Raw genomic sequence first — 11,389 nt, 5'->3', positions numbered from 1 at the left:
GCCAACTGAGGCTTGCGCTGCTAGCTGTGGCAGCAGCAGAGGTGTGATGGGGCGTTGCCTTCCCCTGATCGCCGGGTCACCTCCCACCCCTGAGGGTTCCTGGACTGTGAGAGGGGGCAGGCCGGGCTGAGGGACCCCCCCCCCCCTCCAGTGCATGAATTTTCATGCACCGGGCCTCTAGTAATCTATAAAAAGTACCAGGTTCCTGGCTTAGACAACAGTGTTTATGTGGTGTTATTATCAACCATGGAATGTAGACACTGATGTCCAGTTTGGTGAGGGTGTGTGGACTCTGAGATTGTGGAGCATTCTTTTAGTGAGCCCTGGAACACACTGTGAAATTTTATTTTCGTGATATGTGACTATGCATTGTGTCAACTAGGCTGGACCTGCATTTCCCAGATTATCTTCCCTGCATTATTCTAGTGAGTGTGGGCCACAAAGAGATGTCTGGAACGAGATTTATAAAACAGAAGTGAAATAGCAACCAATTATCCTTACTCTCCACACGTTGGAGCTGGACACACCCACATTCTATTTGCTGACCCATCTTAGTGATAGCATTCAGCATTTGAGCCTGCACCATCTGATCCTGCCATAGCTCCTTCTTCAGCATCAGATCTCTGACCCCTGGGCCAAGTGAATGTCAAGGGGATGCAGGTTCCAGTCCATCTTCATGAGTCTACTCATCTCATAGGATCCAGAGTTTCCTCATACGTTCTGGCTCTGCCTTTCAGGCTCCAGCTGGTCTATGCTTTCCTTCCTAAATGTCTGCTCTGATGACTTCAGGCTGCAGCATCAGGTATACAAAAAAAAAGAGAGAGAGAGAGAGCCTCCCATATACTGTTGGACCAATTCCTAAAATTGCATAAGGTCAAATCTCTATAGAAACCATGATAGACACACTGATTGAAGTTTTTATAGACCCTCTGTCACTATCCACAGCTTTGAATACATAGTTCAACTCTCCAGACACTTTCATCCCTGGAGCAAAAGGTCAGAAGTTTTAGAATTTACCAGCCTAAGGCACCATTGTTCATTTTTAGCATTAAGCCAGTAGGGCATCTCCTCAAGCTGAGAAACAATTTGTATAATAGATGGATAATTTAAAGCAGGGATGTCAGACATAGTCTGTAAGGGCCAGATAGTAAATATTTAGGATTTGCAACCCATAAGGTCTCTATCACCACTACTCCCATTGCTGAGCAATAGCTGAAATAGACAACACATAAATGAAAAAATATGGCTGGGTCCCAATAAAACTTAACTTACAAAAACAGACAATGTATTGTATTTGGACCATGAACCATGGCTTGACACATGGTTTAATGCTTAGAAAAGTCATCAATGCATTTAACATTGAGAAAAAATTAAAGTCAAGGTCAAACATCCTGGGATATAATCACAGCTCTACCACTCTCTGATGCTTCATGTCCTCATTTTAAGTGGAGACAATAAGGCACGTGCAGTGTTGTAAAATATGTCCATACATTCTTTGACATGCCTCCTTTCAAAAGGTGGCCCTTAATTTGCTTTCCCTTGAACGTGAACTAAACATAGTGACTTATTACTAATGAATAGAATATTGCAATAGTGGCATTTACATAATTTCCAAGGCTAAGTTAGAAAAAGATGCTTCAGCTTCAAACTGACTCTCTCTTGAGCTACTCTGTCTTAAAAGCCAACCAACAACCTATGAGAAAGGCAAGTGGCCAAATGGAAAGGTCATATGTAGCCCCAGCATTATCTGCCATACATGCAAATGAGCAGATCATCAGATTACTCTAACCCACTAAAAAGTGAATAAAAAACTTTTGTCTCCAGAAGTGCACAAAGTTAAGTAAAATAAATGTTGTTCTTGTTTTAAGCTACTAAGTTTGAGGTGAGTTATAACATAGAAATAGATTACTGGAATGTAAAGATGCCCAGAGCCCTAACCAGTTTGGCTCAGTGGATAGAGCGTCAGCCTGCGGACTGAAAGGTCCCTGGTTCAATTCTGGTCAGAGGCATGTACCTTGGTGGGAGGTGTGCAGGAGGCGGCTGGTCGATGTTTCTCTCTCATCGATGTTTCTAACTCTCTCTCCCTCTCCCTTCCTCTCTGTAAAGAATCAATAAAATATATTTAAAAAACGATGCCTAGAGACTCCCCAGTTACTACCATACGAATCTCTCAAACCTATTGACCTGCTGACTTGGAGCATAGCATCATGCACAAGTATGTGTGTGCAGCTGGCTATTGAAGAGGGCTTCCCAACAATTCAAACTGAGGACAGATAAAATAGCCAAGAATATTATCCAAAGCCACTGAAAAGATTTAAGAGGCAGAGAACCCAGCGACCTACCCTGAAATTTGACAAAACTCTGGGCTTGACAATTCTCTTTCAGAAACAGTGTCATGGGACTTCTGATGACCAGCATAGATCAAGATCAGAGCTGGGCCAACCATCTTCCTATGAAATGGAACACCACTGAAAACTAATAGGCTAGTGAATTTTGAACTAAAGAGTTTGGTCTTTAATTTATTTTGGCCAAAATGTTTTTCATCAAAAGTGTAAATCAAATTTTAAAAGTTGGCTCCTAAAAGACATAAATAGCTACAGGTCAGTTGCAATTGGTTCATTTAAGGTTAATTCCTAAGTTCAAGATAATAAGATGAAGTCTGGGGCTCAGGGGAACAGAATGTGTACACTTTTTATTTGAATATTTGGAAAGGAGACCCCTATGTTTGTGATCATTCTTTCACAAGGGTGCAGAGGATACTGAGAGGGAAAGTAAAGTGAGAGAATAACCCTAGAAACATGGAATTGTAGTTTGATGTGATGATGTATAAACAGGTATGAGAAGGATGATGCTTGTGTAAGAAGATGTGCATGAATATAAACATTGAGATTAAAGGATAAGCCTTAAAGACAATGGGATAGTTTCCCAAAACTAGACACTTCAGTGACACTGACCTACTTTATCTTTCTCCAACTTGTCATTCTGTCCCAAAATGCCATAACTTTGCCATTCTGGAATCTTGTCCTGGAACGTCTTCAGTGTAGTGTTTTTGAAATGGAAAAAACATCAAGTCATACAGTCCTGGATTTGGAGGTCACAGCTGCCTCTCTAACTGTGTAAATTTGAGCCTTTGTTATTTTTGACCATCAATTTCAAGATCTGAAAAATGGGGATAAAATATCCACCCATATGGTGGTTATATGGTTCAAGTAAGACAATATTCATGAAGCATTTACCACAATATTATAGGATAACATGTAGGGCAAGTTCAGTAAAGGATAATTTCCACAGAACCCCTAATTCCCTACTCAGTGACTTGTGCTTATGCTTTACAATCTGATGTAGTTTCATCTCTATAGTCCTTGTCAATGACCCCAAGGGAAGCTTAGCTTCTTTCTCCAGGCTGTCACAGCACCTACATCGCCTAATGTGATTATTTGTCTGTGTATCCCATGTAGACTTGGGACTTTATTAATTCCTTGTGTGTTTTGTACTGTCATTATGATAGTCTAGAAAGTTTTGTTTTGTACTAAAGGCATTCATAAATATGTAATTTATAAAAATTAGTATGTGCTATTCGAGACAATTAAAATGCAGATTGCTCAGTATTTGGGAATGTTTTAGTCTATATTGTGGAGACCAGCTCTCTCCTTCTGGCTCCCACTTGCCTAACAGTCATCCTTTTGATTTCTGAGGGTTCCCTCCTCTTCTTTATGACTTTGCCTCTCATGTCTTCTCAAGTCAAAGCTTTTTTTTTTTTTAGTAAACTGATATCCTTATTCATAAAATATGACCAATGGATTCTATAAAATACTCTTGAAATGTATAAATCAACATAAGGGCAGTACTGATTGCAAAGGATGGAAAAACCACTGCTGTACAGGAAAGGAAAGGAAAGGAAAGGAAAGGAAAGGAAAGGAAAGGAAAGGAAAGGAAAGGAAAGGAAAGGAAAGGAAAGGAAAGGAAAGGAAAGGAAAGGAAAGGAAAGGAAAGGAAAGGAAAGGAAAGGAAAGGAAAGGAAGAAGGGAGGGAGAAAGGAAAAAAAGGAGGACAGAGGAAGGAGACATGGGTAATTACCAATATTAGAAATGACTGTAGGAATATCAGCACAGATCCTTCATACATCAAGAAGTTAATAAGAAAATAATTTGTTCAAAATAATTCAATAAATTTGACAACTGAGATAAAATACACAAATTCCTTGGAAAAACTCTTTAAAACTGATACAAAAAGAAGGAGGAAATCTGCATAGCACTAAAGAAATTGAATTCATAGTGGGCCACAAAGAAAGCCCAGGCCAAGATGACTTCACCGATAAATTCTATTAAATAATTACTATCAGTCTTACATAAACTCTTTTTGAGTAAACAGGATGAGGGGGTACTTTCCAACTGATCTTATGAGGTTTAACATAACCCAAATAACAAAACCTAATGAGAACACTACAAAAAAAAGAAATTATAGAGCAATGTTCTTCATGAACATAAATGAAAATATTCTTATCAAAATATTAGCAAATCAAATCCAGCAATACATAAAGGAATAATACATCATGACAAAGTATTCAAGATTGAATTTACATTTGTAAATCTGTCAATGTAATTGATTAACAGAATAGAGTTAAAAATCATATGACTATCTCAATACATGCAAAAATATTCTTGACAAAATTAAAAACATCAAAGAATCACTTTTTAAAATTTCTCAGCAAAAATTTTAGAATGATAAGGGAACTAACTCAATCTTATTATTGGCATCTACAAAAATACCCACAGTTAACATAGTACTTAATGGTAAATTATTGAACACTTTTTCAAGATTAAAGATGTCAATTTTCACCACTTTTATTTACTATCATCCCAGAGGTCATAACCAATGAAATAAAGTTGTAAAAAAAAGTGAGTTAGATCAAAATGGTAGGTTCTATAGAAATGAAATTTCAGTTTGGAAGAATGGAAAAGTTCATTTGTCTCATATGGACAGAAACTTGCTCTAGAAAAAAATAAAAATGCAAACCCACCCTAAATTGCTGCAGAACATGCCTTTGGCAGGAACCTTTTTGTGGGTCATCTAGAGTCCTGTTGGGTGAGCCAGAAGACTTGGAAATGTTTAGATAAGTCGGGGTCAGTGTGACCCTTAATGTTACTCGGTTCTTGGGAAGACAGCTAGCTTAAAATGCCCAGGAGTGTCAGCAGAAAGTCAAGCAAGAGGCTGTAAACAAGAGAAATAGTTATGAAACTAGACTAACAGATTGGAGATCATTTGATGCTCCAGAAATTTATAAAAGGAACAACATAGATTTATCACTATTTTATCAAATAACTGAAATGCCTTGCATGTGGTTATTATTTTGATCCTGCTGATAGTTCCTAATATAATTTCTCTATATTATTTGTCAGGCTGTTAAATTTTTTTAAGAAATAAAAATTAGTTTTAAAAAGCACCCCAAATATAATTAGTGTTTGATTTCTCAAAAAAAAATAAAAAACAACAACAACAACATAGAGCTGTTTATGTGATATGCACAAAATTTGGTTCTGAGTGGTCATAGAAGTAGGCAAGATGAAACACACAGAATGATAAAGGCTAAAGAGACTGGAAAATTGGAGTCAGCTTCCTGAAGCAGTGTTGTTCAGTTGATTTTTGAATAAGCAATAAAATATGGGGAAGGAACTGGGATGATAGAGATGAGTCCCAAAGAAAGTTTTTTAACAATTTTTATAACTTAAGGAGAAATGGTCACAATATATAGTATGCTGTAAAAGAGCATGGCGTTGATGCCAGACAAATGTGAATTTACAGCCCACCTTCTCACTTACTACCCATATAACTTATGAATAAAGCCTCAGTTTACTTCTCTGTAAAGTGGAAATTAAAAGATTGCCTCACTTGCCGAAACCGGTTTGGCTCAGTGGATAGAGCGTCAGTCTGCGGACTAGAAGGTCCCAGGTTCGATTCCAGTCAAGGGCATGTACATTGGTTGTGGGCACATCCCCCGGTGGGGGGTGTGCAGGAGGCAGCTGGTCGATGTCTCTCTCTCATCGATGTTTCTAGCTCTCTGTTCCTCTCCCTTCCTCTCTGTGTGAAAAATCAATAAAATATATTTTTAAAAAAAAAGATTGCCTCACTCATAGAATTAATCTGTAATAAATGAAATAAAATGAAAAGCAACTAACTGTTACTTATTGTTGTTACATAAACATAATAAATGAGTGTTTATGATATTGCATAAATATAATAAACTAGAGGCCCAGTGCACGAAATTCGTGCACGGAGAGGGGTTGTCCCTTAGCCCAGCCTGTACCCTCTCCAATCTGGGACCCCTCAAGGGATGTCCAACTGCCCGTTTAGGCCCGATCCCTGGGATCGGCCTAACGGGCAGTCGGACATCCCTCTCACAATCCAGGACTGCTGGCTCCCAACTGCTTGCCTGCCTGCCTTCCTGATTGCCCCTAACCGCTTCTGCCTGCCAGCCTGATCACCCCCTAACCACTCTGCTGCCAGCCTGTTTGCCCCCAACTTCCCTCCTCTGTCGGCCTGGTCACCCCTAACTGCCCTCTCCTGCAGGGTTGATCACCTCCAACTGCCCTCCCTTGCAGGCTTGGTCCCTCTCAACTGCCCTCCCTTGCAGGTCAGGTGCCTCCCAACTGCCCTCTCCTGCTGGCCATCTTGTGGTGGCCATCCTGTGTCCACATGGGGGCAGGATCTTTGACCACATGGGGGCAGCTATATTGTGTGTTGCAGTGATGATCAATCTGCATAGTACTCTTTTATGAGATAGGATAGAGGCCTGGTGCACGGGTGGGGGCCAGCTGGTTTGCCCTGAAGGGTGTCCCGGATCAGGGTGGGGTACCCTGGGGGCGTGGGGCGGCCTGAGTGAGGGGCCTGTGGTGGTTTGCAGGCCGGCCACGCCCCCTGGCAACCCAAGCGGAGGCCCTGGTATCTGGAATTTATTTTCCTTCTACAATTGAAACTTTGTAGCCTAGAGCAGAGCCAAGCCTGGGGCTCCCTCTGAGGCCCGAAGCCATTTGTGTTGGGGTTATAATTGAAACTTTGTTGCCTTAAGCGGGTGGGCCTCGCCAGGGTGTGTGGAAAGCTTTGCTTCCCCTGTTGCTGGCGGCAACCCTGGCCTGCTCTCTCAAGCTCCATTCTGCCGCCATTTGTTTGAATTTGTTTACCTTCTATAATTGAAACTTTGTAGCTTGAGTGAGGCTTAGGCCTGCAACGGCTGGCAGAAAGCTTGGCTTCCTCTGTTACCTAGGAAACCTTGCTCTCTGTGGCTGTAGCCATCTTGGTTTGGGTTAATTTGCATACTCGCTCTGATTGGATGGTGGGCGTGACTTGTGGGCGTGGCTTTTGGGTGTGTCGGAGGTATGGTCAATTTGCATATTTGTCTATTATTAGATTAGATGATAATTATATTATGATAATTTCAAGTAAAAAGTATAAGCAGGGGACATCAGTAATAGTGTAAACAATAAAAAATTATTTTACTTTTTTAAAAGTCTAAGCAAGATATTTCTTTTTACCTCTCTGCTAATATTGTTCATTAAGCCTGCATTTAACATATATAAAACATATATTTTCCTATGTTCATTAAGCCTGCATTTAACATATATAAAACATATTTTTTTCAAATCTTAACATTTTACTGCTTCTTTTTGATATATATTAAAAATTATATATATATATATATATATATATATATATATATATATATGTATATATAGTACATATATATATGTACTATATATATATATATATATATATATATATATATATATATATACTTTTTTATTCATTTCAGAGAGGAAGGGAGAGGGAGAGAGAGAAACATTAATGATGAGAGAATCATTGATCAGCTTCCTCCTGCACTCCCCCTACTGGGGATCAACCCACAACCCAGGCATGGAACCATGACCTCTTGGTTGATAGGTCAATGCTCAACCTCTGAGCTACACAGGCTGGGCTTTACTGCTTCTCTTAACCTTCCTTTTGTTTTCACTACTCCTAACAATACTATGTATCCTTCTTATAGATGATTAAACTCTGATTGGATAAATGAAGGAAAATCTAGCACCAGCTCCTGGCCTGATGTACTTTGCAGTTTCTAAGACAAGAGCTAACAGAAATGCTTGTTCTGGTCAGGCTGTAGCTCCCAAGACTGTGGTGGAGGCAGTAAGAGTCCATGTGCAATAGTCCTCAGCCATGGCCCTAGCAATACAAAAAAATAGTGGATTTATATTGGCTGATTCATTTTTATGTTACAAAAAGGGACCAATATTCATTGAACACTTACTATATGCCAGGGCACCATGCAGATGACAAAAATGTATAGATGAGTGACACATAGTCCCTATTTTCAAAGTGACTCATGGCCCAAGTTTTTGACAGTAATATGTTTTCAACATGCTACATTAACCAGTTATTTTGACTTTATATTGCACACATGGTTTTGTTCCACTTGACAAAAATCCTATCTAATAAAGAGTGAATATGCTAATTGACCCTCACACCATCACAAATATGTTGGCTCCCACAGCCAATAAGGGGGGAATATGCTAATTAACTGCCCCACCCTCAAAGATGGCAGCGCCCACAGCCAATAAGGAGGGAATATGCTAATTGACTGCCATGCCTTCAAAGATGGCAGTGCCCACAGCCACAAGATGGCGGCGCCCAGTCCCCTCAGCCCCGCCAGGGCGGTAGGCACGCAGTAAGGCCTTCTCCTGATCGCAGGGTCGCCTCCTGCCCCTGAGGGCTCCTGGACTGTGAGAGGGGCAGGCCGGACTGAGGGACACCCCCTCCAGTGCATGAATTTTCATGCACCAGGCCTCTAGTGTGGAACATAATAGAAATATCTTTCTTTTTTTTTTTTTTTTTTTTTTTTTTGTCTATTTTAAATTGGTTTGTCTTCCATTATTGAGATTTAGGAGTTTTAAGAACATTTGTAATACAAGTCCTTTGTCAGTTACAGGTCTTGTGAATATGTGCCTACTCTATGACTTGTCCTTTCATTTTCTCAACAATGTTTTTGATCAATAGAATTTTAATATTTATAAAACCTAACTTACTATTTTACTCTTTTATGGTTTTCTCCTTTCTTGTGCAAACAGTCTCTGTTTTCTTTTAGAAGTTCTATAGGTTTAGCTTTTACTTTTTGGTTTTTGATCCATCCCAAATGGATTTCTATGATCCATTGTCTTCAGATGCTGAGATTTAATACCCCAAATCTCATTTCTTTGCCCTTGAATATTAAGAAATCCTGCCACATCATTGAGTAGAGCAACTTTCCTTAATATAAAGTAACACTCACATATAACCATAATGACAAGCAGAGAGGAACATACTATAGTCAACTCACATCCAAACAATCCAAGGTCGGGGTCTTCTCACTTTAGATGCTGTTCATTGGCCTCTAAACAGAACTTTCCACAAAGTACTGCTACTTATGCTGGGGCTTTATCCTCCCATCTTTTTCTTTACCCTATTTCTAAAAGTTTTTCCTTTTCTCCTTTTCCCAAGGAAAAACAAAACTCAAAGCATTCCATGCTTTATGAAGAAAATAACAATGTAAAATCACCTTCAGAACGATGTGTTTTGGATGTGGGTTTTCTTCCTAGAATGTTTGATTTGTAATAAGCACTCACTTTCTGGGTAATAGAAAACCCTTGCTTCACTCCTTTGACAACTTCTTAGTTCCAAAGGCTGGGAGTCATCCTTAACTCTTCCTTTTTCCTCAACCACACATTTAGGGTTGCCAAGTAAAATATAGGTCACCCAGTTACATTTCAATTTCAATTAAACAGTAAATTTTTTAGTATATGATATTACTATTGCTTGGAACATACTTACACTACTAAAAAATTATTTGTTTGTTATCTGAAAGTCAAATGTTAATTGGATGTCCTGTATTTTTATTTGCTATATCTGGCAACCTTGCCCACATCCAATTCATCACCAAATCCTCTAAATCCTACTTCCTCAATATTTCCTGAATGAAGTCCATTTCTTTCTACCTCTACTACCCCTACTCTTGAAAAACACAACACATTTATACCCAGATTGCTTTAGCAACTTTCTAACTGGCTCCCATTCTCTCGTCTAAATATTCTTCACTCTTTGCTAAAGCCATAATGGTTCTTTTAAACACAAACCTGGTCATATCATACCCATTCAACTGTTCCCATTGCTTTTTTTTTAATATGTTTTCATTGATTTTAGAGAGAGGAAGGGAGCGGGGTAGAGAGATATAAACATCAATGGGAAACAGAAATTGGCTGCCTCCTACCGGGGATAGAGCCTGCAACCCGAGCATGTACCCTGACTGGGAATTGAACCGGTGCCCTCTTAGCTCATGGATCGATGCTCAACCACTGAGCCACATAGTTGGGCGCCCATTGCTTTTAAGATAAAGTCTAAACTTGGCTTTCACTGCTACGTCGTATCTGTACAGCTTATCTCTAAATAATCATGATCTTGTACTCTTCATACTCCAGCCATTTTGGAAAATTTGTAAGTCTCTTGGTCCTTTGGTTCTAATATTTCCACATAAATTTTTATTCCATACAGAACATTCTTCTAGCCCATAAGTCTTACTCACCCTTTTCAGCTGTCCCTTAGTCTGTTTGACCTTGGATGTTTTCTTTTCTTTTGTCCTGTTGTGCTCTTATTCAACTTTCTACAGTAATGATTTCATCGCCTCCTACTTACCCCATTAGTGAAGAAGGGATTCCCACCCTCCAATTATGGGGATGGCTGAACACATGACACCTGAAACAGGACAGGTGAGATTGACAGTAGCATTAGTCACATATACTCACAGACTGGGAGCCCAGGACACTGCACAGAGCCTCACAAGGGTTGCACTTAGGACCAGAGTGAACAAACAGGGGTTGTGAGAGGCAGGCTGTGTAGCATCAAAAGGATGAGGTGCCCTGGTTATCACAAGTGGATGTTTTGGGCTTGTTTGAATTTTGTGGGCTGTCACTTCTACTCAGGGATAAGCAGGAACTGTGCATGATCCCCTTGAACATAAGGGTTGTTTGACTGGGGTTCAATAGCCCATGGAAGCAGAGTGAGGAGGAGAACATGCAATTGCCCTTCCAGTTTCACCAGATGTCAAGGCAGAACGCAATATCGGGCCTTGATTTTAGGCCCTCATCATAACTAATGAACTTGTAAGAATGTAGAACAGTTCATGCCTCCTTCTATAATGGCATCTAAAAAAAGATTAGATTTACCTCTCACCAAATTCAGAAATATAATTAAATGTAAAGTCAAGAAAATTGTCCAACAGTTAGAAATGGGAAAAGAGATTATGAGGCGCCCTTCCCGTGGATTTATGCGCTCCAGAATTTATCTGTTTCTATTCAATTATGTAACTTTG

The sequence above is a fragment of the Eptesicus fuscus genome, chromosome 3 (assembly GCF_027574615.1).
Source record: "Eptesicus fuscus isolate TK198812 chromosome 3, DD_ASM_mEF_20220401, whole genome shotgun sequence".
Classification (NCBI taxonomy): Eukaryota; Metazoa; Chordata; class Mammalia; order Chiroptera; family Vespertilionidae; genus Eptesicus; species Eptesicus fuscus.
The sequence above is the reverse complement of the archived record's forward strand: the minus strand, read 5'-3'. Positions refer to the sequence as shown.